This window comes from Hypanus sabinus, chromosome 9, assembly GCF_030144855.1.
Source record: "Hypanus sabinus isolate sHypSab1 chromosome 9, sHypSab1.hap1, whole genome shotgun sequence".
Classification (NCBI taxonomy): Eukaryota; Metazoa; Chordata; class Chondrichthyes; order Myliobatiformes; family Dasyatidae; genus Hypanus; species Hypanus sabinus.
The window spans coordinates 96,973,579-96,984,658 of record NC_082714.1 but is presented as its reverse complement, the minus strand read 5'-3'; the positions used below and the strand labels follow the sequence as shown (position 1 = coordinate 96,984,658).

General features: G+C 44.4%; 1 long non-coding RNA gene across 2 annotated transcripts in view; it reads right to left on the bottom strand.

Moving 5' to 3' along the window:
* Positions 1–2,374: 2,374 nt before the first annotated feature.
* The window catches only part of LOC132399670 (uncharacterized), a 38,955-nt gene continuing 30,249 nt past the window's right edge, over positions 2,375–11,080 (bottom strand). For both annotated transcript variants that reach the window (XR_009514033.1, XR_009514034.1), the window contains exon 3: positions 2,375–2,627. This is a non-coding gene — a long non-coding RNA (uncharacterized LOC132399670). The remainder of the gene's footprint in view (positions 2,628–11,080) is intronic.

Genomic DNA, 11,080 nt, shown 5'->3' with positions numbered 1-11,080 from the left:
TGCTTTGGAGCTAACTGCACACCCGAACTCGAACTACCAGAATCAGGTTTAACGTCACTGGAATATGTCATGAAACTTGTTGTTTTGTGGCAGTGATACATTGCAATACATAATAAAAATAAACTGTAAATTACAATAGGAAGTACATTTAAAAATAAATCAAATAAGTAGCACAGAATGAGAGCACCACAATTAGCGATGTGGTGGACATGGATTCATTGTCCATTCAGAGATATGATGGCAGAAGGGAAGAAACTGTTCCTGAAGCGTTGAGTGTATGACTTCAGACTTCTGTACCTCTTCCTTTACGGTAGTAATGAGAAGAGGGCATGTCCTGGGAGATGGAAATCTTTAATGATAGATGCCACCTTTTTGATGGATCACTTTTTGAAGTTTTCCTTGATGCTGGGGATGCTAGAGCCCATGATGTCTGAGCTGGCTGAGTTCACAACTTTCTGCAGCTTTCTCTGATCCTGTGCAATGGCCCCTCCATACCCGACAGTGATGCAGCCAGTTAGAATGCTCTCTGCAGTACATCAGTAGAAAATTGCAAGTGTCTTTGCTAACACCAGATCCTCAAACTCCTAATGAAATATAGCTGCTGCCGTGCTTTCTTTGTATTCAAAACAACATATTGGGCCCAGGGTAGATCTTTAGAGATGTTGACACCCAGAAATTTTAAACCCTAACACTACTGATCCCTTGATAAAGACTGGTGTGTGTTCCCTCAACTTCCCCTTCCTGAAGTCTACAATCAATTCATTGGTCTTACTGATATTGAGTGCAAGGCAGTTGCAAAACCACTCAATCAGCAGGTTTATCTCATTCCCATACACCTCCTCATCACCACCTGAAATTCTGCCAACAAAAGTTGACTTTTAAGCTGTGCCTAGTCACACTATCATGGGTGTAGAGAGAGTAGAGCAGGAATAAGCAAGCAATTGTGAGTTTGAACAGATATCCACCAATATAAACCATTAACTGGAGTATTGCCCATTAGACTTAATGAACTTGCAGGAGTAAAAGGGTTACCATATGACGAACATCTGGTAACTCTTGGGCTGTATTCCCCGGAGTTCAGGAGAATGAGGGGGAATCTCATTGAAACATTCTGAATGTTAAAAGACCTGAACAGATTAGAGATGACAAAGTTTTTTTCCCCATGGTAGGGGAGTCTAGGACAAGAGGGCACGACTTCAGGATTGAAGGATGTCCATTTAGAACAGAGATGTGGAGAAATTACTTTAGTCAGAGGGTGGTAAATCTGTGGAATTTGTTGCCACGAGCAGCTGTGGAGGCAAGTCATTGGGTGCATTCAAGGCAGAAATTGATAGGTTCTTGATTAGCCAGGGCATCAAAGGGTATGGGGAGAAGGCAGGGGATTGAGAATGACTGGAAGAATTGGATCAGCCCATGATTAAATGGTGGAACACTTGATAGGCCAAATGGCCTACTTCTGCTCCTATATTTTAAGGTCTTATATATTACTCCCTGTACACTGTTCCACTTCAGGAGGAGAATGCACGTGCATTTTTCATGGCTCCCAATACCAGATACACTGTGTGTATTTTATTAGTCTGAATGTTTGTCCGAATCACAAGTTAGAGATTAGGGAAAAAAAACAAAATGGAATACACACACCCAGAGGTCAAGTGGGGCCTCAGTTAATATCGTATTCACAAACAGATGTGACAATGCAGTGCTGCAACACATCCTCATACCTGCACTAGAACTTAATATTCTCATCTCACTAAAACTTTCTGACCCAGAGTACATATCACTGAGCTACATCTGGCACATGAGGTAGCTTTAAATCTTCAATGTTTAATCACTTACACTGAAGGGCATTCAGAGGTGACATTGCAAGCAGCTAAGCACAAATATGGCCAGCTGCCATGCCACTCCCACACCAAGGTTAAGTGTAAGTGTGTGCCATGCTAACAGCTCAACAGCATATATTAGACAGCAATAAAGTCAGGAATGGGTTGCAGTCAGACCCAAGGCAGAAGATCATTGGTTGAAATCTCAATCTGACACAAAAGATATTACAGGTCCTAGTAATGTAACCATGTTGTTGGCTCATTGTCTATCCTATGTCCAAGTTGAATTTAGCCCTCTCTGGTGGCCATTAAGGATCTACATTTGAGAGGGTTGTGCTCCCTAGTGACACAAGGAAATATTTACCCTTTAAACATTACATGAGAATAAATTTATTTTGTCACTTTCATATTGAGCGGCACTTGTACACAAAATTTTTGCATTTCTACTATTCGACAGTTTTGATAAATTATTTTGCAATGTTTATAGACTTCTTATCCAAAGTTAATAGCAAAATATTAAAGTAGTACATAGAACGATTCCATGTTAGACCTACCGGTTGCGCCTTCTCCACTTCTGAGCAGCCAAAACACAACCAGAATTCACTCATTTCTCCTGGCTTTCACAGACTCTTCTCACAAAACAGATTTTTTAAAAAACTGGGCAACACAATGTTCACCCCCCTCTGCCCACACTCAAGCAAGGGGGGCAGCCTTCACTGATGGCAGGAGTCCACAGCTGCTGAAATCAAAACTCCGGTAGTCTGTCTCCTGGAACCTCAAATTTTCCTTTTGTACTTGGATCCAAACCTGTTTTAAGGAAAAGATAGTTAGTAACTCAAGCTCAATAAATAATGCTGCACAGGAAATTAGAAAAGAGAATTTGTTTTTAAGATACCGTGCAGAAAATACCCCTGACGACCTTCTAGCTGCACTGCCCAGCAACACCCAGTTTAATCCTAGCCTAATCACGGGTAATTTACATTGACCAATAAACTATCAACTGGTATGTCCTTTGGACTGTAGGAGGAAACTGGAGCCCCCGGCGGAAACCAATGCCATCTCGGGGAGAATGTACGAACTCCTTACATGCAGTAGCAGGAATTGAACCCCAGCCACTGGTACTGTAAAGCGATGTGCTAACCACTATGCTACTGTGCCATCCCTATCTGAAGTTGGAGGCATTTAGCGCTTGTGAGAATGGATAGTTCATTGGTAGCACAGTAAAGTCTCTTTTCTTCCCTGTTGTACTTAAATGCACGCAGCATAAGGAATAAGGATGATCTTGTCGTACAACTACAGATTGACAGGTATGATATTGTGGCCTTCACTGAGATGTGGCTAAAGGATGCATGTCTCTGGGAGCTGAACGTCCAAGGATACACGGTGTATCAGAAGGATAGGCAGGCAGACAGAGGGGATGGCGTGGCTTTATTGGTAAGAAATGATATTAAATCATTAGAAAGAGGTGACATAGGATCGGAAGGTGCAGAATCTTTATGGGTTGAGCTAAGAAATCGCAAGGGTAAAAGGACCTTGATGGCAATTATATACAGGCCTCCTAACAGCTGCAGTGATATGAACTACAAATTACAACAGGAAATAGAAAAAGCTTGCAAGGAGGACAGTGTAATGATAATTGTGGGGGATTTCAACATGCAAGTGGATTGGGAAAATCAGGTCGGCACTGGATCTCAAGAGAGTATTTGTAGAATGTCTACAAGGTGGCTTTTTAGAACAGCTTGTTGTTGAGCCCACTAGGGGATCGGCTGTACTGGATCGGGTATTGTGTAATGAACCAGAGGTGATTAGAGAGATGGAAGTGAAGGAACCCTTAGGAGGCAGTGATCACAACATGATTGAGCTCACTGTCAAATTTGAGAAAGAGAAGCTGAAATCCGATGTGTCGGTATTTCAGTGGAGTAAAGGAAATTACAGTGGCATGAGAGAGGAACTGGCCGAAGTTGACTGGAAAGGGACACTAGCAGGAAGGACGGCAGAGCAGCAATGGCTGGAGTTTATGTGAGAAGCGAGGAAGGTGCTAGACAGATATATTCCAAAGAAGAAGAAATTTTCGAATGGAAAAAGGATGCAACCATGGCTGACAAGAGAAGTCAAAGCCAAAGTAAAAGCAAAGCAGAAGGCATAACAAGGAAGCAAAAAGTAGTGGGAAGACAGAGGAAGTTTTTAAAAGCTTACAAAAGGAAACTAAGAAGGTCATTAAGAGGGAAAAGATGAACTATGAAAGGAAGCTAGCAAATAATATCAAAGAGGATACTAAAAGCTTTTTCAAGTATATAAAGAGTAAAAGACAGGTGAGAGCAGATATAGGACCGATAGAAAATGAAGCTAGAGAAACTGTAATGGGAGATAAGGAGATGGCAGAGGAACTGAACGAGTATTTTGCACGAGTCTTCACTGAGGAAGACATCAGCAGTATACCGAACACTCAAGGGTGTCAGGGAAGAGAAGTGTGCGCAGTCACAATTACGATGAAGAAAGTAATGAGGAAGCTGAATAGTCTAAGGGTAGATAAATCTCCTGGACCAGATGGAATGCACCCTCATGTTCTGAAGTAAGTAGCTGTGGAGATTGTGGAGGCATTAGCAATGACCTTTCAAAAGTCAATAGATTCTAGCATGGTTCCAGAGAACTGGAAGATTGCAAATGTCACTCCACTATTTAAGAAGGGGGCAAGGAAGCAAAAAGGAAATTATAGACCTGTTAGTTTGACATTGGTGGTTGGGAGGTTGTTGGAGTCAATTGTCAAGGATGGGGTTACAGAGTACCTGGAGGCATATGACAAGATAGGCAGAACTCAGCATGGTTTCCTTAAAGGAAAATCCTGCCTGACAAACCTATTGCAATTTTTTGAGGAAATTACAAGTAAGCTCGACAAGGGAGATGCAGTGGATGTTGTGTATTTGGATTTTCAGAAGGCCTTTGACAAGGTGCCGCACATGAGGCTGCTAAACAAGATAAGAGCCCATGGAATTACGGGAAAGTTATATACATGGATAGAGCGTTGGCTGATTGGCAGGAAACAGAGAGTGGGAATAAAGGGATCTCTTTCTGTTTGGCTGCCGGTTACCAGTGGTGTTCCACAGGGGTCCGTGTTGGGACCGCTTTTTACGCTGTATATCAATGATTTGGATTATGGAACACAGGTGGCTTTGTGGCTAAGTTTGCTGATGATACAAAGATAGGTAGAGGGGTCGGTAGTGCTGAGGAAACAGAGAGTCTGCAGAGAGACTTGGATAGATTGGGAAAATGGAAAAGAAGTGGCAAATGAAAAGTGGCAATGTTGGAAAGTATATGATCATGCACTTTGGTAGAAGAAATAAACTGGCAGACTATTATTTAAGTGGGGAAAGAATTCAAAGTTCTGGGATGCAACGGGACTTGGGAGTCCTCATGCAGGATACCCTTAAGGTTAACCTCCAGGTTGAGTCGGTGGTGAAGAAGGCGAATGCAATGTTGGCATTCATTTCTAGAGGAATAGAGTATAGGACCAGGGATGTGATGTTGAAGCTCTATAAGGCACTGGTAAGATTTCAGTTGCAGTATGTGTGCAGTTTTGGGCTCCTTATTTAGGAAAGGATGTGCTGACATTGGAGAGGGTTCAGAGAAGATACACTAGAATGATTCCGGGAATGAGAGGGTTAACATATGAGGAACGTTTGACCGCTCTTGGACTGCACTCCTTGGAGTTTAGAAGAATGAGGAAACATTTCGAATGTTGAAAGGCATGGACAGAGTGGATGTGGTAAAGTTGTTTCCCATGGTGGGGGAGTCTAGTACAAGAGGGCATGACTTAAGGATTGAAGGGTGCTCATTTAGAACAGAGACGCAAAGAATTTTTTTTAGCTAGAGGGTGGTGAATTTGTTGCCATGAGTGGCAGTGGAGGCCAAGTCATTGGGTGTATTTAAGGCAGAGATTGGTAAGTATCTGAGTAGCCAGGGCATCAAAGGTTATAGTGAGAAGATGGGGGAGTGGGACTAAATGGGAGACTGAATCAGCTCATGATAAAATGGTGGAGCAGACTCGATGGGCCAAATGGCTGACTTCTGCTCCTTTGTCTTATGGTCTTATCTAGCCAATAGCTTCTAAGGTATGGGCTCAGAGTAGCAGATTGCTGTTGTGAGGTGCCATAGCAAGTGGCTGAGGCAGGTACAACAGTATTTGAGATGCAGTTGGATAATTACACAGTGGAACATGGCCCAGAGAGAAAATGGAATATGGGTGGACACTATGGTCAGCAAGGACCTGCTGTATTGCTCTGTGAATCTATAATAGGACATCTGATTCAAGCATGTCAATCTTGATAGGATTACAGCAGTCACACAAACTCTGCCAACTCCCACTCTGCCCAAAAAGGACACATGCCAATGGGTTATTCAGTAGCAATATGATTACTTTATTTGCACCTGACTTCCCCCATCCTCAGTGTCCCATCTGTCTGGGATAGAGCACGAGAGAGATAAAGAGCTGGATTTGACCTGAGCCTCGACTGGTGTTAGGTATGATAAATTTATACATAAGTGTGATAGGTTTATACAGTCATCTCAAGAAATTTGGATGGGGGGGGGGGGCTAAGAGATTACGAACAGCCTTAAACCCTCTCTCCCAGTACTCCAGCAAGTATTTCCTCGCAGATATCCCCCCACCCCATTAACTTCCGAAATAATGGAGCAAAAATATTTTGCATGGTTGCAATGAAAACCCAAACAAAAGTGTTCTGGTCCCCCATCATACAGAACTCAGATCCTTCCTTTGGTCAATGTTAAGTTATCTGATCACCTGTGAAGCACCTTGGGACATTTCACTCTGATGGTATAACGTTTGCAGAGTTCTACAAGTCCCAGTGCCTCATTGAAGGAAAGGGATGCCAGATTAATATTCCTTCCATCCAGTGAATCCCGTAACACATTCCTGCTCCGTTAAGCTCTTCTTCAGCTGATTTTTGAGGGCTTTTTGACCATTGCATACAATCAATCTCAAGTTAATCCATATACATTTTGATAGATATGTTTTGAAAGGGTTTAATTTTTTAAAAATCTAGATTTAACTGGCTTTGGGGTTGGGAGAGGGAATTAAAATCAAAGAATTATAACCTCAAAACTAGAGCAAGATTCATGAGGAGATATCAGGAAAAAATCATAAAAAGGGTGCAGTGGGGTGGATCATGATATTCTTACCACTCCAAATGACTGATGTAACAGCAAGTACAGATTATTTGGCCAATGATGTTGTGCTGACCTTTTAACCTATTAAAAGATCCATCCAACCCTTTCATCCTGTATAACCCTCCATTTTCCCATCATCCATGTGCCTATTTATGAGCTTCTTAAATGCCCCTAATGTATCTGCCTCTACCACCACCACTGGCAGGGCATTCAAAGCACCTACTACTTTGCGTAAAGAAGCATACATTTACATAACACCCCCCTGGCTTTTTCTTTCCACCTGTCATCTTAAAGTTATTGTGAAGCTTGTGGAATCATCAGAAGTCTCCAAGTCAAGGTCTGTGCATTTCTTTTGGGTAGGAAGATTACAGAATGTGGACCAATAAGGGGAAATCAGCCATGATATTGAACAACCTCGGGGAGCTCTACAAAGATGGCCCAAGAATGGAGAGGAATGGACAGGAGTTGTGAACTGTCATTCTTATCCCAGTATTTGAGACTGGACTACCAGGATTTATTGTCCATCCCCAATTGCTCCTCACATATAGACAGTGCCAGATATGGAGAGCAAATTCCTTTCTTTTTACAACAATCTGCTAGTTTCATGATTACCATCAATGACACTACTTTTAATTTGATTTATTTAAAAATTCAAGTTTAAATTTTCCACCTGCAGTGGTGGGACTTTAGTAGCGTACTACTAAAGCCTTGCTTTGTACAAGTCAAGGCAAGTTAGCAAGTTCAGTCAGAGATAGACCTAGGTCTGACCAGTGACCATCCATACACTGACTGTTTGCAGGAAAGGCAAGCTGCAAGTGTTGGAAACAAACCCTAAGGCAGAATTCATATACCCAAGGAACAATAAAACACCTCTGATCAAGGACAAGAATAGACTGCATCATGGTCAAATCAATCAGGCCTCAGTTCTTCACTGAAATTTGTCAAATGTTGTATTTCCAAATCATCTCACAACTAAGTATTAGAGGTGCATTAAGATTAGGATAAGCCTAATACATGATAATTTAATGGTTTTCCTGAAGCTCTCTCCCTCAGAAAGACCATTAAGCAGTGCAACACACTCACTGTCATCCCTCTGAAGGCGTGTGCTTCCTCAGTGTTGACGACACTATATTAAAACTATTGATCTGGATCTCATTTTGACAGCAGACTGAATAACAATAGGAAAATAACACACTCAGCACTGTTCAGTTCAACTCAGTACTGCTGACATTGGTTCACTTCCTCAGCAGCAAATCTCAGCTTAAGTTTACATGTGCTACCTGTGACAAGAGTTTTACAAGGAACACAAGCATGTCTTTATTGAAAACTTCAGGTAAACCCAATGGCAGGCCATAGTCATTGGGCACTACAGCACAAAAACAGAACCATCACCCCATCAAGTGTGTGCTGAACCATTAACCTGCCTAGTCCTATCGGCCTGCACCCAAACCATAGCCCTCCAAAGCATCCGCCACTTGCACTAGTAGCTTATTCTACACTCTCTCCACCCTTTGAGAGAAGACGCTTCCCCTCATAGTTCCCTTAAACATTTCATCTTTCTCCCTTAACCCATGACTTCAAGTTGTCATCTCACCAAAACCATAATGAAAAAAGCCTGCTTGCATTTACCCTATCTATACCTCTAATAATTTTGTACACCTCCATCAAATTTCCTGTGGCTAAAGATATTTAAAAGTCTCTGCTAAGGCCCCTGCAATTTCTGCACAAGCCTCCAACAGGCCCTGGGGATTTATCCACCCAAATTTGCTTCAAGACAGCAAATAACTCCTCTATAGTCTATACAGGGTCCATGACGTTGCCCCTGCTTTGTCCCACTTCATAGACACTGTGTCCATTTCCCAAGCAAATGCAGGTGCAGACTATCCATTCATGATCTTCTCCATCTCTTTCAACTCCAAGCATAGATTACAACTGATCATCAAGAGGACCAATTTTGTCCTTCGCTATCCTTTTACTCTTAATACATCTATAGAATCCCTTAGGATTCCCCTTCAACTTGTCCATAAAGCAACCTCATGTCTTCTTTTAACCATCCTGATTTCCTTAAGTGTTCTCTTGAATCTCTTATACTTCAGTACCTCGTTTGTTACTGCCTGCCTATACGTACTACACTTTCTTTTACTGAATCAGGACCTCAATATCTCTCAAAGTCCAAAGTTCCATAAACCCGTTATCTGAGCCTTTTATTGTGACAGGAACATGCAAACTCTGAAATCTTAAAATTTCACTTTTGAAGGCCTCCCACTTACCAAGCACTAAGTTCTTTGCCAAAGAACAACCTATCACAATCTGTACATGCCAGATCCTTTCCAATACCATCAAAATTGCCCTTTCTCCAATTCAGAAACTCAACCCGATAACCAAAGCTAACCTTTCCATAATTATTGTGATGTTAATGGCAGTATGATCACTAGTTGCAAAGTGTCTCCCTACACAAACTTCTGTCTCACTCCCTAGTAGGAGATCTAGCATCAAAATCGCACTCTCTAGTTGGGATTAAGGAAACTTTCCTGAACATATTTGGCAAACTTTCCTATCCAGCCGTTTTAAAATATATCTCAGTTAATACATAGCAAGTTAAAATCACCTGCTCTTATGTTTCAACCTTATTATAATAACCTTGTGGCGGCTCATTTCCTAGCGTATGCGAACCGACTCACAATTAGATAGCCTACGGGGGTTTGCGAGCACAGAGCTTTGGAGCCTCTTCGCCATGGGGGGCCGGTTGACAGAGGCTTAAAAGTGAGGCTGAAGTTTTCGAATAAAGTTTTTTCCTTCGACTGCAGTTACCGACTCCGTGTCGTAATTTTAGCGCTGTTTGTAGCACACCGCTACAATTGGTGACCCCGACGGTCCAAACGATTTTTGGACCAGAAATGACCGACGCCGCCTCTGTTCATGCGGTTTCGTTGAAACTGCCGGGTTTCTGGACACAGCGCCCGGACCTATGGTTCCAGCAAGCCGAAGCCCAATTCCACGTTCGCCGGATCACCTCAGAAGACACCCGCTACTACTACGTGGTGGGCTCCCTCGACCAGGACACAGCTGCCCAGGTCGCGGAGTTCGTACAGTCGCCCCCGGCAGACGGCAAGTACACGGAATTCAAAGCCCTGCTCCTCAGGACTTTCGGACTCTCACGGCGCGAGCGGGCTGCCCGTTTACTGCACCTGGATGGCTTGGGCGACAGACCTCCATCGGCTTTAATGAACGAGATGTTGTCTCTGGCCGAGGGACACACAGGCCTCATGTTTGAGCAGGCATTCCTGGAGCAGCTGCCCGAGGACATCCGCCTGCTGCTGTCCGACGCGGATTTCAGTGACCCCCGGAAGGTGGCAGCCCGGGCGGACTTGCTGTGGAACGCCAAAAAGGTGAGCGGGGCGTCCATCGCACAGATCACCCAGCCACGCTCCCGGCAGCAAACCAGTCCAGGCCCGGCCGCAGAGCCCACTAACCCCCGGCCCAATGACCACTGGTGCTTCTACCACCAGCGGTGGGGCGCAGAAGCCCGCCGTTGCCGCCCGCCCTGCAAGTTCCCGGGAAACGCCAGGGCCAGCCGCCGCTGATGGCTACGGCGGCTGGCCATCGGGATAGCCTCCTGTATGTGTGGGATAGCAGGTCGGGACGCCGCTTTTTAGTCGATACTGGGGCTGAGGTCAGCGTTTTACCTCCGACAAGTTACGACACTCGCAGCAGGGCACCGGGTCCCCCCCTGAGGGCCGTGAATGGCAGCACAGTAAGGACCTATGGCACCCGTCAGGTGCAGCTACAGTTCGGCCCCAGCCAGTTCACGTGGGACTTCACACTGGCCGCCGTGGCCCAACCGCTTCTGGGTGCGGATTTTTTGCGAGCTCACAGCCTGCTGGTTGACCTGCCCAGGAAGAGACTGGTACACGCCGAGACCTTTCAGACGTTCTCCCTGGGCGCGGCCCAGTTGCCAGCCCCTCACCTCGGCTCCATCACGCTGTCCGACAACGACTTCACCAGGGTCCTGGCGGAGTTCCCATCGGTTCTGGCACCGCAGTTCACAGCAGCCATGCCCAGGCATGGCGTTCAGC